This window comes from Chenopodium album, chromosome 1, assembly GCF_948465745.1.
Source record: "Chenopodium album chromosome 1, dcCheAlbu1.1, whole genome shotgun sequence".
NCBI lineage: Eukaryota > Viridiplantae > Streptophyta > Magnoliopsida > Caryophyllales > Amaranthaceae > Chenopodium > Chenopodium album.
The window spans coordinates 32,516,778-32,532,559 of NC_137834.1; positions in this window are offsets into that span (position 1 = coordinate 32,516,778).

Below are 15,782 nucleotides of genomic sequence, written 5' to 3' on the forward strand. Positions count from 1 at the left end.
ACCAATCAGACCCAGGAGAGGCGCATTGGACTGCGACCAAGAATATTCTGACGTACCTGAAAAGGAACAAGGATAAATTCCTGGTCTATAGGGGTAAAGATGAATTGGTTGTTGAGGGATACACCGACGCAAGCTTCCAGACAGACAGAGACGACTCCAAGTCACAATCCGGATACATATTCTGTCTCAATGGAGGAGCGTTTAGTTGGAAGAGTGAAAAGCAAAGCACAACCGCAGATTCTACAACTAAAGCCGAGTACTTGGCAGCGTCTGAGGCAGCCAAGGAGGCAGTTTGGATTCACAAGTTCATTGATGAACTTGGTGTTGTACCCTCCATCAAGGGTCCAATAGACCTCCATTGTGACAACAATGGAGCTATTGCTCAGGCTAGAGAGCCACGAGAACATCAGAAGGTCAAACATGTCAAGAGGCGATTTCACATGATTCGAGAATAGAAGACAGAGGGTGAAATCAGAATTTGCAAAGTGGGAACGGATGACAATGTAGCCGATCCACTTACTAAACCCTTGTCTCAAGTGAAGCACAACAAACACATTGAGGAAATGGGAATCAAGCATGTCGCGAACTGGCTTTGACTTCCATATTATAGTGTTTTAATTAAATTTTGGACAATGTTAATGTAAAGCACTATGAAGAACCATTCAGTTTTTGGAGTAATTAAAATTTTTCATGCAATTTAATTCACTCCGTCTCTATTTAATTGTGGTTTAGAATTCAATAATGAGTCCATTCAATTTTAATAAATATTCAAAATAGGGTATCAAGTCAATGGCTTGGATAAAGAAACACCTATTAAGTGAACATTGAATATTTTAATCAAAAATTATCCCTAATCAAGGTCATATTTTCTGTGGACGATTAATGACCATTAGAGATTAGTGTGTAGTATGATTTATAGCACCGTTTCTTGTGCTATGAGGATATAAATCAATTGCACAGGTATTGGCTTAGAACCATACTGGATTGACCTATAAGAATACTTTAAGAGATTTAAAATCGTCATAAGTATTTTTCTCATTATTACTATCGGAACTCTTTTCCTTGACCATGAGTAGTGGGAGGTCTCTTTTTTGAGTACTAGTCCGCTTTGGTATCCGCCAAACGTCTGCCGTAACTGGGGATTATAACGACAGATATCGGGCGGCTAGGTCCTCTTATTAAGAGAAGCTACATTACAAGACTGCAAATGTCCCCCTACTAACAATAGGGAACATGTCTTGTTGTTACAAGGCCTCTCGAAGAGCGAGACTGCAAAAATGCATGGTCGTGCTTAGATGGATTTTAGAAATCATCTGCTTATTGACAGTCAAACTCGGATTTCGAGAAACACTTTTGGACGTAATAGAGATGACGAGTAATCTTACTCTGTAGTTCATGAACGGACAAGAAGAGACATAGGAAAGGGGCTATACACTAAATACACACTTGTCCAAAAGGACAAGTGGGAGATTGAAAGGAATGGTGTCCTTCGAACAAGTGTATTATTCAGATAGCGGGTTCAGAATTATTAGAAAGCTAATATATTCAGTAAGGTCAAGTGATAGGAATGCCTGGGTGGAGGCCGCTTCCGATCAGTAATATTAATATAATTAATATTACAGCTTATTCTTGACTTAACCCTTCGGGTCACACCCAAGCAAAATATACGAACCGACTCGACGAATTAATTCGGAAGAAATTAATTCGTCGCCCGAGTGTTAAATATTTATACGTCGCTAATACAGGCTTAGAGCGTCGAAACCGATCGTCGGAAGTCGAGTCAAAAATAATAAAAAGGCGAGACGCGCAAAATAATAATAAATCGACCATATTCCCAAAATACCCCTAGCATCCGAATGCCCCGAGCATCCGAATGCTAGGGGAAAAAATGTCCAAGCATAGGTGGCTAGCAAGCGCACCAAGCCGAGCCTAGCATGGCTGGCTAGGTGCGTGCTAGCACACCGTGCTACCAGCCACGCACAGCAGCAGCTAGCAGCCGCTTGCACGTGGTGCGTGCAGCAGCTAGCTGCCGCAAGCTAGGCGTGCTAGCAGCGCACGCACTAGCAGCCACGCACAGCAGCAAGCCCGCACCAAGTGCGTAGCTTGCGCGCATAGCAGCAGCCCGCATCTTGGTGCGGGGCTGGGCTCGTGGCTGGGCACATGGCTGGGCCATAGGGTCGGTCACTATGGGGAAGCTTGAGGAATATGGGAGCCAGTGGGTAAGGACATGTGGCACAAGGAGAGTATTAAGTGGGGAGCAAGTATGGTCCCCTACTCTCCATGTGGTCCTCACCAACCCATTTCACATGGTAAAGCCACTTGTAGATTTATTATTAGTTTGCAATTTTAATTTAATTTAGCTTTAAATTAATTTGTGGAATTTCATGATCCCACATTGATGGGATAGAAATTCCCACTCATACTTTCCTCTATAAAAACCAACCTTGGGATTTGGAGTAAAGTGCTTGAGTGGGAGTTAGAAAGAGCATTCCATATTTTGGGAAAAGCTCTTAAACTCCATTAACACTTGGGTTTTGGTCGGACCTTGCTAACTCCAAGGTAGCGGACCTAAAAATTCGTGGTCGTCCTTTGTGGGTGGATACCGTTGGAGGCACGGCATTTGCGGTGCTCAAGGCTTTCAAGTAAGAGCCCGTTTTGAGAGGGCGAAGCTCGCTTTAAGGGTATGATTCGTTCTTCCTATTTCTTGTGTTTATTTATTTATGCTTTATGGTTTTATGAATTACGAGTGGTTCCTTGGGTCGGGGTTGTTTCCGCGGTGAGTCGGACTCACCAAAACCCAACAGTGCTACCATGTGGGCTGCCACGTGGCACGCTCTTATTTGGCACGCTTCCCAAGCCTTTAGCGCGGCTAGGGTTTTACTTGTTACTTGAAGCATTTTCCCGTCTCGCTAAATCCTAAATTTTGGCTCGACATTTTATATTTGGTTCCGACGCTCGGTTTCGACGCTCCAAGCTCGAATTTAGACGTCTAAATATTAATTACTCGGTCGATTCATTAATTACTTCCGAAATAATTCGTCGCTTTGGCTCGTTAGTTGCTTAGGTGTGACCCAAAGGGTTATGTCAAGATTAAGCTGTAATATTTATTATGCATTAATATTACTGATCGGAAGACGCTTCCACCCAGGAAGTCCGATCACTTGACCTCACTGAAAAATTAACTTTCTAATAATTCCGAATCCCCTGTCGAAATAATACACTTGTTCGAAGGACACAATTCCTTTCATCACCAAACCCCAACATCACTCACTAATTAAGGATTGTTGGGTATCTAATTAGAAAATCAATCTCAATATTACTAGGACCTAGATTCATTATGTTGTGATTATTTAGTGAACTCTAGCGCATCATCAATCAACTTAAATAAAATCTAAAATGCATAATCTACTAATGTAATAAAACATGACATAGTATGGCCCCTTAGTCCAAAGAGAACTAGAAATGAAAAGCTCTCACTTGAATCATCATGGATCTACATCCACCTTGCTCCTTTGGGCCTTCACTTCATGGGCTTCTTTGGACTAACAATATTGAAAACCGACAAGCCACCCTGGTTGGCTAGCCAAAGCTAGCCACAGTGGTTGGCTGCTATGATAGCAACCACTGCTGCAAGGGCAACAACTTCCGTTAGGCTATAGGCCACCATGAGCGGCCAACCTTGGCTAGCCACGGTGGATGACTGCTTTGCAGCAGCCACTACCGTGCTATGGCATCAACAGCAACCCTGGCATGGCTGTGATAGCAGCTGTGCAACTCTTGCACACAGCTGTCCAGCCACCTCCCGGACCTCCTGCCCTCCCTCCCTCCCTCATGGACCACCACCTGGTCTGCAGCCGCCGTGGCTGCGCCACCCAGCCACGGCTGCCAACCTTAAAAATGATTTTTTTTTGTGTTTTAATTTAATTAAAATAACTTTGATTATAATTAAATTAAATCAGTCCATAATATAAAATTAAATCATCATTCAACTTTAAAATTAGAGATTATCATAAAATTAATCCCCATTTAATTCTAACTCTTAAAATTAAATCAATGATCATACACAAAACATTTTTATGTAAAATCAATCCGAATAAAATTATGAAACATAAAAAAATACGAATCAAATTAAAAATCAAACCTAAAATCATATTATAGGGCTATTAATTTTTGAAAAATTCAAAATCAGGGTTAGGGGTTTGAAAATTTCAACATTTTAGGGCTAGATTTCGGTCCTCTTCATGGCTTTTTGAGCATAATTAAATTGCATTTAATCAATTCCAAAAGTTTAATCACATTAAGTATAACAATTGAACCATAATTAAATTTTTTCTCCCTCTTAATTGATTATAAAATTAACATGGAATTCAAATTAATGGAATTAATATGATCAAAGGCAAATTAATACCACTGTAGGAGTTTATAGGTACTATTAAGCGGAAAATCATGAATCATATTCAATCAAGCACCTATTCCCAAGATCTCATGCATAACACACAAGACACATAATCATACCTTTGAAACGTGAATTCCACCTAGCAATTGATTGACAAACCAAGGAGAAAATAGAGCCCTAAGCATTACTCCTCTACTTATTCCACGAGTTTCAAACGAGTCGTCCACCAACACTAGATTGATCAAGTGCTTGAGGAAAACCGCGATCACCATCTTTTATGGACTAATTGACAACCACAAACCACCACTACCACGAACCACCACAACCGGCGCAAGAGAGGAGGAGAGAACCGTGCGATATAGATAGATTTGAGGGGCTTGGTCTCGTGTTTGGTAACTCGGGTTTTGATCTTACAAATCAATTGAATTGCTTACTACATGTAAACCCTAGGCACCAAGTCTACTTATAATAATATTTCAATTAGACTAGGGTTCAGGAAGCCCAAAACCCTCTCACCTTACTCCATATGGTCGGCCATTATAGAGGATGAGACCCATCATAGGCCTCGTCCTCTCGTTCTCGATCTAGGCCCTTTGTGTGACCTTATAGGATCTGTCTAATTGGGATTAGGGCTATTTTACTAGCCCATAGATCGTTAGTACCTCTAGCTATGATAAAATGATGACCCAAATGTCCAAAGTTAATTATATCCATAATTTGATCCATTTATATATCTAGTAATTGCACACGATTATGTGTACTTCAAATTACTTTATTTGTACTTCAAATTACTTCATTAACTTGGACATTTGGGTCATCATTTTATCATAAAATGAAATGAAACTAAACTAAAATAACAAATTAAGAAATAAAATCATGAAAAACCCATAAAAGTAATCGAAAAACTTAAATGAGTTATTAAGACGGAATATTGAAGAAAACTAAGAAAATTAATTGAAAATAAAGCATGAAAATATAGAAAAAGAAACTAAAAACTATTCTATTGAGCTCCATAAATGACGCTCATCAGTAGAACAAGTCAAAACATATATAATATGAAACACTTAACATTTGTAACAATAATACGATCCTCCATAATACAACTAAATCGATGATACATAATGAAAGCTATGCATTTAGTTGATAGTTATGTAAATTATTGACTTAATTGTTTACATAATAATACTTAATGAAACTATCTATACAATTGAAAGTAATTTGAAACAAATTTCAATAATTTTTTTTAAAAAAAAAAAAAAAACCTATATCTTACATGCTAATTCCAATAAATTATATTTCATAATACTATAAGTGCAAGCACAAAATATTTATATCTAATACAAATATATTTATTTAGTATTTCACTATTGGCATCCTAATTTGGATTAACAAAGCGGTGGGCGCGCATCGCGTGCGTGAAAAAACACTAGTTGAATAAAAGAGGAGAAAATAAATGGAGTGTAGAGGATTGTAATAAGTGAGTCACGTGAATATTATAAAAAAAAAACATATAAAATATAAAAAAAAATCCTGTTTTCCGATGAATTATTAGTTTTAGGGTACAATTTCAGTTTTTCGTTTTCATTTATGTTGTTATGTGTTTAGGGAAAAAATTACCCCAGCACATGGAACAATCTGTGGTGACACGTGGCTCAATCAGAAGGAAACATGTGTCACTATAGGAAGAAGCCACGTATGCAACCCTATTTAAGAGCACCTGAATAAGAGAGAAAAAGGGCCTCCTTACATCGAGAGGCCCAAATCCTGAGAAAGCCGCAAAGCGGCACTTCCAAATGACACGTCTCCCTACCTGGTTCCGCCGCTAATCAGAAAACGTCATTCTAGGGTACAAACCCTAAAATGCTCAGATACCCACCCCTATAAATACCCAAATCATTATGATGGAAGGTGTGGATTAAGACAGCATTTAATAGAGCACAAAAAAGCTCAACTTCTCTCTACTCTCTCTCTCTACCCTTTCCAATTTTAGGTTACTAACTTAAACGTCGGAGGCGAATATTTCGTCACCGGAATATTTGGGCTTGGCAGGTGTCCGAGTCTACTTGTCAGAAGAACGCGACCAGAGTCCGAGGGATTCACAAAATCACTCGAAACATCTGGCGTTGTATGTAGGGACTCTCGTCCATTATGGAAGTAGATGGTCATACACAAAAACGGGTCCTGCTCCTGGTGAGAACGGACATGAAGAGGATATAGCTGTAACAATCAATTATAGTGACCCTCTGATCGCCTCATTTCTTTAGGCCGAGTTACTACTGGTTCACTTAAGATTGCCTTTAGCAAGCTCCGAAAGGAGCTTTAGGGTAAGATGCCTTCTTCCTCTAGGCAGTTGTCTAGGAAGGGAGGAAAGGGCACTCAGAAGAAGACCCAAAGCAAGGCAACGAACGCCGAAGATGTTGAAAATACCCTTTTCAAACGGCCTGGAAGATCTCCTAGGGTACCACAGACAAATCTGTCTAGGTTCCTGGAGAAAACACAGTCACCTGGGGGGCAGGTAAGAAACCCTTGTAGGGAAGAGCCTGAGTCGTCTCGACACTAGAAAGACGCAAGGGAATACATTTGGCACAAACAACGGGAATGAGTAGCCTAATTGAACACTGCCTCTACTCCCACCATGCTAGAAGAATTCTCACACCCCTCTCTTTCCAAACATACCATCTCAGCCAAGACTAGCAGAAGCCAAGCTCACCATACTCAATATCCTATTCCAGTTGCTCAATTGTTTTAATATCAGATCCCCTAGAATCTTAATGCATTTTTTCCGCCTAACCCTCCTGTCTTCGGACAGTACGGGCAATATGGCCAGCCATTCTACCAAGCAGCTTACTTGGCCAGACCGTCTACACAGCTTCGGCCAATTGATTAGAGAATGCGTTTGTTAAATTATGGTGATAAGTACGTAGCCTCAGTTTTCTTAGGAATTTCTTAACTCCCCTCAACCAACAAATGTTTAGAGTGTACTTGTGTGCGCCTATGATGGTACAAGCAATCTAGAAGAGAACGTTACTTCTCATACAACATTCCCCCAAGGAAGACCAGCTTGAACCTAGCAACAATCGTACAAGGAAATTATAAAGGATTGCATTTTTACGTCTAGAGGTTCAATCAAGAAAAAGCCAAAATTCATAACTTGCCGGATGAAATGGCCTATTTAGAATTTCTCCGGGGGTTAAGGCATAATGGTTTGTAGTTTAATTTAGTCAAGAAAAAGATTCGGAGATACACAGGCGTACTGCGGGAGGCCAAAGCCTACATTGAGGCATCTAACTTTTGTTCGCTTACCAAAGCAGAAAAGCCGGCCAAAGGGGATGAGAAGAAGAAACCTTCTCAGCAAGACTCCGCTGAAAAGAAAAAAGAAGGAAACAAGTGGAAGGAAGTCTTGGTGGCTGCCACCCAGTAGCCAAAATCAAAGAAGGTCAAAACGTACGAATCGTTGTACGAGTTCAACAAGGATTGTTATTCAATCCTAATGGAAATCAAAGATAAATTTGAGTTCGAGAAACCGCAACTACTAAGAAGATCGGCCCAGTACCGCAACAAGAACAAATATTGTCATTACCACAAGGACATGGGACATGATACCGATGAATGCATTAACCTGAAGAGATTGCTAGATAAACTGGCCGAAAAGGGCGTGTTGAATTTGTACATATCGAAATCAAAATTCACGTACACTAAGATAGACAACAAATCCAAGAAGAAAAAGCAAGTTGACAAGGAAGATGATGAAAACAGCACTGACTCTGGTTTTGTGGCTGTTATATCATGCGGCTTTGCCGCAGGCGGCCCTACCATGAAGGGAATTAAGCAGGACGCTTGGAAGCTGGGGAATGTTATGCACGCTAAGGGGGTGAAGGACGAGCCTTTCCCGGAAGTGATGGTCTGCGAGGCAGACTGAGGCGAGATAAGAGCCCCTCACAATAACCCCATGGTATTCATTATGAAGGGGGCCAATATGAAGGCTGGTCGGGTGCTAGTTAATACGGACAACTCATTCGACATAATCAGCCTAGGATGTTTGAAAATTTAGAAGTTTCTAGAAGATGCCTTCCAGGTTATCCCCTATCCGCTTGCTGGGTTTGGTGGGAGTATAATACACCTAGTAAGACGAATTAATTTAATCGTCCATTTTTGAAAAAAAAGGGAGAAGGAAGGGACATGGTCTTCCGCTTCTTGGTAGTTGTAGAGCTTATAGGTTAAAATACCATTATCGACCGTCCGACTTTAACAGCAGCCAAAGCAGTAATCGTACCCCACTTAATGCTAATGAAGTTTGAGAGGACGGACGGAAAAATTGGTATCATTCATGGTAATAAAAAAATGGCTAATTGAAATTCAATCAATTAGCTATGAAGCCAACAGCTAAAGGACGACAACAATCGTCCGAGCCAAATTCCAAAGAAGGGTTACACCAAACACAAGACGTCGGCCAGAAGAACATCAAGAAAAAGCATGCATAGCAGCAAATGATCGTCAGCCGGCCAGAAGAGTTAAGGCCGCAACCGACTGGCAATCAAACGGACATAGTGCTTGATCCACATCAACCTGATCGAACAGTCAAGGTGGGCACTATGGCCATGGGCTTGATAGAAGACAACTCAATAAAGCTGTTAAGAGAATTCAAGGATGTTTTTGCACTTAAGGTTCATGAGATGTCGGACATAGATCAAAGTCTAGTCGTCCACAAGTTGGCAGTAAATCAATTGATGAAGCTTGTTTGACAAAAAAAGAGAAATCGTGGAAAAAAAAAGGAATCAGGCCACCGTAGCAGAAGTTAAGAAGCTGTTGGACACCGGTTTCATTCGACAATGCTACTACCCTGATTGGGTAGAAAATGTAGTTTTGGTGAAGAAGCCGAATGGAACATGGAGAATGTGCGTAGACAACACTGACCTTAACAAGGCGTTTCTTAAAGTTAGCATTCCGTTGCCTTAAATTAACCGAATGGTCAATTGAACGGCCCAACATGCCCTGATGAGCTTTAAGGATGCATACTCTAGATTTCACCAGATCCCCTTGTGGGAAGAAGAACAAAAGAAAACCGCATTAGTGAATGAGCAGGGTCTGTACTGCTATAAAGTAATGTCATTCGGCCTTAATAATGCCCCTGCCACTTTTTAGAGACTTGTCAATACTGTGTTTAGAGATCAAATCGGCCGGACCATGGAGGCATACATTGATGACATGATTGTCAAATAAAAGTTGTCGACCAACCATCTTAATGATCTTCGAGAAATGATCACCAAACTCAGGCAACATAAGATGATGTTAAATCCAAAGAAATGCGTCTTTGGTGTTAAGTCTGAAGTTTCTCAGATTTCTAATTGATAAACGTGACATCGAGGCCAGGGGATAAGTGTCGATATGTTTGAGTGGACTAATGAGGCCAAAGAAGCCTTTATGCAATTAAAAAACCATCTACATACACTTCCTCTGCTCGTCATCCCGCTCAAAGATGAGAACTTATACATGTACCTTGTTATTTTAGATCATTTTATAAGTGTCGTCTTCCTTGCAGAAAGGGACGGCCATTAAATCTCTGTGTACTTTATCAGCCATGTCTTGCACAATTCTGAGCTGAGGTATCCACCTAGTGAAAAATTTGGGTAAGCATTGTTCAAGGCGTCAAAAAAGCTAAGCCATACTATGTTGCCCATTCAATAGTGGTCTACACGGACCAACAATTGAAGAAGCCGTTCACAACATTGGAGGACATTGGCCGAATGCTTAAGTTGACCTTGGAATTAAGAGGTTTTAACATAACGTTAGAGCCTAGGAAAGCAACTAAGGGGCAGGCCTTTGCTGATTTTTTAGCTGAAATGGACCGACCAGATTTACAACCGGTAAAAGATCAGAATTGGAAGGTTTTTGTGGATGGAAGCGTGGCAAGGGAATAAACGCGTCGTCAATTGTCTATCCCTAGATCAAATACAATTTATACAACCTATACAAACCTAATACGAGTATAAGGCAAGCATAGGGGTCGAACCACAGAGAACGGATAAACACCATCAAATGTTATCGACAATTAAGCTAGTCCGGAATAGGAGATAAATAAACTAAAGTCTAAGGATGCTAAAACAAGAAATAAAACATTAAGGGAAATGGTTTAGGTATAACATTCACTTGAACATAAACAAAGGCATACAGATTGAATTAATTATGAACTAAACATGCATGAATATCGAAATAAAGGGTCCAATCTAGCCGCCTTCCGGGGTCAATTGGCTTCTCCTAACATAGCCTCTATGTTTCCATATTAGAACCATATACTATGAGGTACTATTAAATAAAAATCGATAGTAATGAACCTTAAATAAGTCAACTTCCGTTCCTTGTTAGCAAAGATTCACCTTTAATCACCCAACAATGTGCACTTGTAAGAAGATTAAAGAATATCAAGCATATAAAGACTTTAATCACAAATAAATCAATTCTAAACCCTAGAACATGCTCAAGATCCAACTACACCACAACCATCCCCTTAATGGGGAAATTACTCACTAATCATGCTAATATCAAGATTAATTAACAAACAATCAAGAATAAACATGATTAACAAGCAATACCAACAACTAAAATAATAATCAAAATAAAGCAAATAAAAAAAGAGGAGAGAGAGTTAGAGATTCTCATTGATTGAATATGAAAATCTACAAACAAGATAGTCAATCTTCTTCTTCAATATCCAAGCTCAACAATGGTGAAACCCTCACTTTCTCTCTCTAAATTATCCTAATCCTAACCTAAACCTAGAGAGAGAAGCTCTCCTAAAAATAATTAGAGAGTAGAATAGATGGTTATTGTCTAATTGTTTTAATTACCCCCAAAATTGGGTATTTATACTAAGCTAGCCAAAGTAAGAAAAATAAAAGAAGGAAATAAAATAAAGAAAGAAAAGGAAAATAAAAAAGAAATAAAGTAAAACTAAAGAAAGAAATAAGAAAAGGGAAAGGAAAAAAGAAATAAAAATAAAAGAAAAAGGAGAAATAAATCCCAAAATTCCTAAAAACATCAGCCTTCCTCAAGCTTCTTCTTCGATATCAATTGGCTGCTCTAAACTCCATTAAGCGCATCACCATCACCGCCGTTCATCAACCATCAATGGCTATCCTCGCTTCGACCTTCAATATCAACCGTTCGGTCTGATTAAACATCATGTGCGAGTCTCGTAAAATGGTTCGATCGAACCGATGGTTGGTTCGACCGAACTACGGGGTTGGTTCAGCCGAACCATGGGTGTGTTCGACCACTCCTCTTCGAATAACAAAACCTCCAAAGTTTCTGACTCTTTTGACATTTTTTAACATTTCTATCAAACTCCTATGCGGTTTGCCCGAACTTGATTGAAATCAAAATTTACTATGACATTTGCTTAAATGAGGGGCCGAATTGCAGTAGGTGTGGAGATTGGTGGTGGTTGGAGAATTGGAGTTGCGGGCTGCTCTGGTTTTGCTGTTGCGGGATGGTTGGTGTGAGGTATGTTGCGGGGTGTTGGTTGCGTGGGAGTGGAATTGAGGTGCTAGTGTTGTTGTGTTTGTTGTTGTTGGTGTTGCAAGTGGTTTGTGATGGTTGGTAGATGCGGTGAAGGGTTGTTGTGCGCGGTGGCCAGAAATTGCGCGGCTGCTAGGTGGCAGGCGTGAGGTTGAAATTGATGGTTTGTGGCTGATTTTGGTGGAAGGAGGCAGCAGCGGTGTGGCTGGGTTGGTAATTGGTGGTTGCGTGGGGGAGCAGGGGAAAGGTTGGTGGTTGTGAATTGTTTGGTGGTTGATTGTGGGTGAAGGTGGTAACAGCGGCTATGAGGTGGAGTTGATTGGTGGCTGCGCGAGGTTTTGGTGGGCTGTTGTGTGCGTGGGGGAGGTTGGTGTGAGGGATGTGGCTGCGGTGGTGTTGGTGGGCTGTTGTGTGGTTGCGGGGGTGAAATTGGTGGTGTTTGGTGGTAGATTTGAGGTGGTGGTGGCTGAAATTAAGGGGTTGTTCTGGTGTTGTTGTGCGGTGGTGAAAGGGGAAAGGTGGCATTTGACTCAAATTTAAACTCGAACTCACTTGACACGAAACCCGAACACCTACACAAAAAACCGAGAAAGGATTGGGACAAAGAAAAAAAGAATAAAATAAAATGAAAAAATAAAGGACGAAATAAAACAACACCAAGACAAATAAAATAAAATAAATAAAATAGAAATAAATAAAATGAAATAGAAAATAAGAGAAATAAAACTAAACTAATAAAAATAAAACAAAAACTATACAAGCAAATAAAGTAAAATAAAATACAAAAATAAACTAAAATTAATAAAATAAAGAAAATAAACTAAGATGCTCCAAAATTACCAAAATAAACTAGAAACTTTATTAAAGAGAAAACAAAAGAATAAAAGGAAAATAAGGGAAAATAAACACGAAAATAGCTCTAAAACTACTCCCTAAGAGTGACATAAATATCACTCATCAAAGCGCTACATCGATCGGATGTGGTGCTGGTATTATTTGTGAGTCTCCTTTTTTATGCTTATGTCAATAATGTCAATCCAAATTACGCACATGAAATACTTAGAACTTTTCGAGTCTCATCCACTCATTCTAAATTATTGCCAAAATAAATTTCAGGATTTAAAATTGAAATCCTCCCCAGCGGAGTCGCAAAAAAATTGTATGGAATATTTCAAGCATTACCCCAAATTTGAACCCGATTGTGATCATACACTTGAGCATGGTAGCGTCCAAAGGGAAGGAAGCTAGAGCAAAAGAGTCACGAACAAGTTTTAGGAACTTGTAAACCGTTCACAGGGTGAAGGTTACACCCCTTAACGATCCAAGAGATCGTTAACTCCAATTGGTATGGAACCATGACTAGTACTCGGGGATGAAGGTACAAATCCAATCTAAAAGAGAAAGAACATGCTCTAATAATAGGCCTCTACTTTAATCTTCTCGTATACATGTGTGCTTTCTAACTAACATGCAATCATTAGGTTTACCCTAAACCTGTTTATCTATATTGGTTGAATATTAATGCACAAATAAAACTATTATTGACAATCACTTGAATTATAATCATGTTATCCCAAACAAGATTATTAATTATCTTATTAAGCGTGATACAAATTCCCTTTAAACATGCAGAAAAGGTGTGATCAAGCAATAACAATAATAAGCAACATAATAATAATCATAATCATATCAATGCTAAAGCATAATAATAGCAAGATCCTAGGCATGATACTAACAAGATGAATAACAAACCCTAACATGTAACTAAATAATAAAAATAAAAGCTTTAGCCCTAACATGATACTAACAATATATTAGTAAAGAAAATAGGAAGCATCATAAAAATCATAATTGATTTAAGAAACTTATTAATTACCCTAAACATGATACTAGGAATCAAAATAATAATTTAAGCATGATTTCTATATCACAATATCAGTTAAACAATTAAATTACTTACTTGGATGTCTCGTATCTCTTTCTAATACCAAAATACACACGATTATAACTTCAAGGAAAATAATAAAATTAAATAATTAAATTAAATAATTGAAATAGATATTTGGGACCAAACCCTCAGAAAAATCAAACCTTTCACCCGAAGGCAACTTCGAACTTGGCTAGATGTTTCTAGTGCTAATGTATGAGGAATTGTGTTTGTAATAGGCTAGGCCAAACAGAGGGAGAGATAATAAGCTTTAGCTTAGAGAGAGAGAAGAACTAGAGAATTCTTGTTATTGAAAAACAGAGGTATAGGGACCCTATTTATAAGAAAATAGTCAAATAAAAACGAATCGGAGTTCGAAAAGGAATAAAACACTCTTCTGCAGCCAACGACAGGGCTCGTCGCCAGGTGGCGAAACTGTAGTTTGGCGATGTAGAAGGTTTCCAACGCGAAATCTACTTTTTGATAAAATCAATTCGTAAAATCCGTACGAAGGGTAAAATCGTAATTTCATATAAAACACTTCTTTTATTCCAAATAAAACTCATAAAACATAATTATCAATCATAATCCCATTAGGATTCAAAAGAACCTTCTAGAAGATTCTAGAAGACTATAATCAATCCTAATTGCAATAGGAATGATAATTCATAATAGGCCCTCCTCTAGATCATTGGGTCGCATATAAGAATCAAACCGGGTCCAGTTTAGTATTTTGGCCATAACTTCCTCATTATTCATCAGAATTGGGCTTATAATATATCGTTGGAAAGCTCTCTTTGAGCCTAATCCTACTTAATTATTATTGTACCCTTGTCATGGACCAAACTATACTGGATTGGATATTTTCATTGAATAGAGTAGGTTTTCGAAAACAGAAAGAAAGATTTTTTAATAAAAACTAACCACGACATTAGACTTTCCACACTTTCACTTCATTCGATTATGATTCGGCGTGAAAGGTATTCATCATCGGGTTTTGTTTTGGGGAGACACAATTGGGTGTCTACAGAAGCCTCCACTTTGAATGAGTTTGGAAAAAATGCAAGTTTCGGAAACAAAAGTCAAAGTAGCGATAGGGACGGAGAATGATTCAAAACGTTCTGCGATCCTAAAACATTCTTGTAATGCTGATACCTTCAAACTAGCATTAATTTAAAACAGATAAGAGAGTTAATAAACGTGTATCTGGCACCGTCGAGCACACGTCTCTAGAGGTAACCAATTTGTTGTGACGATCTTCCTCAAGCTAGGGGATACCGCTTGAAGACTGCTACGCTTGTAACGACCTCCAATTTCCGCTGTAATAGTATTTTGCAAGCCAGAGAATACTATCGAAGATTGCTTCGCTTGAAACGATCTTCTACTGCCTTGTGACCATCTTCCGCAAGCCAGGGAACATGATCGAAGATAACTTCGCTTGAATTCACATCTAGTTATTTGTGACAACCCTCACAAGCTAGGGAACGCTGTCGAAGACATCTTCGCTTGAAGTCATCCTCAGTTATTCGTGACAACCCACCGCAAGCTAGGGAACGCTGTCAAAGATATCTTCGTTTGAAGTCATCCTTATTTGTTGTGATAATATTCCGAAAAAATTATCGAAGACCAACGCTTTTTAACCCTTAAAGCTCGCTTGAATTTTTGCTGAAATTTCCGCAGTGCCAATAAGTCGGCACATTTTGCTGCTTGTGAACCATTACGTCGGTGCTTTCTGCTGCTTGTGAACCATTATGTCGGTGCCTCTGATAAGCAAATGCTTAGGCGCTTTTAGTGGAGTGAGACGATCAGTTATCAGGTCGATCACTTTCTGTGATTATAATCGAGTCGATCACTAAATCATGTCAAATTTCTTATAGGGCTAACTGGCGTACCAAGGAACTCGAACTGCTGCATGAGGCCCTTATAACCATATTACGGGGCCAC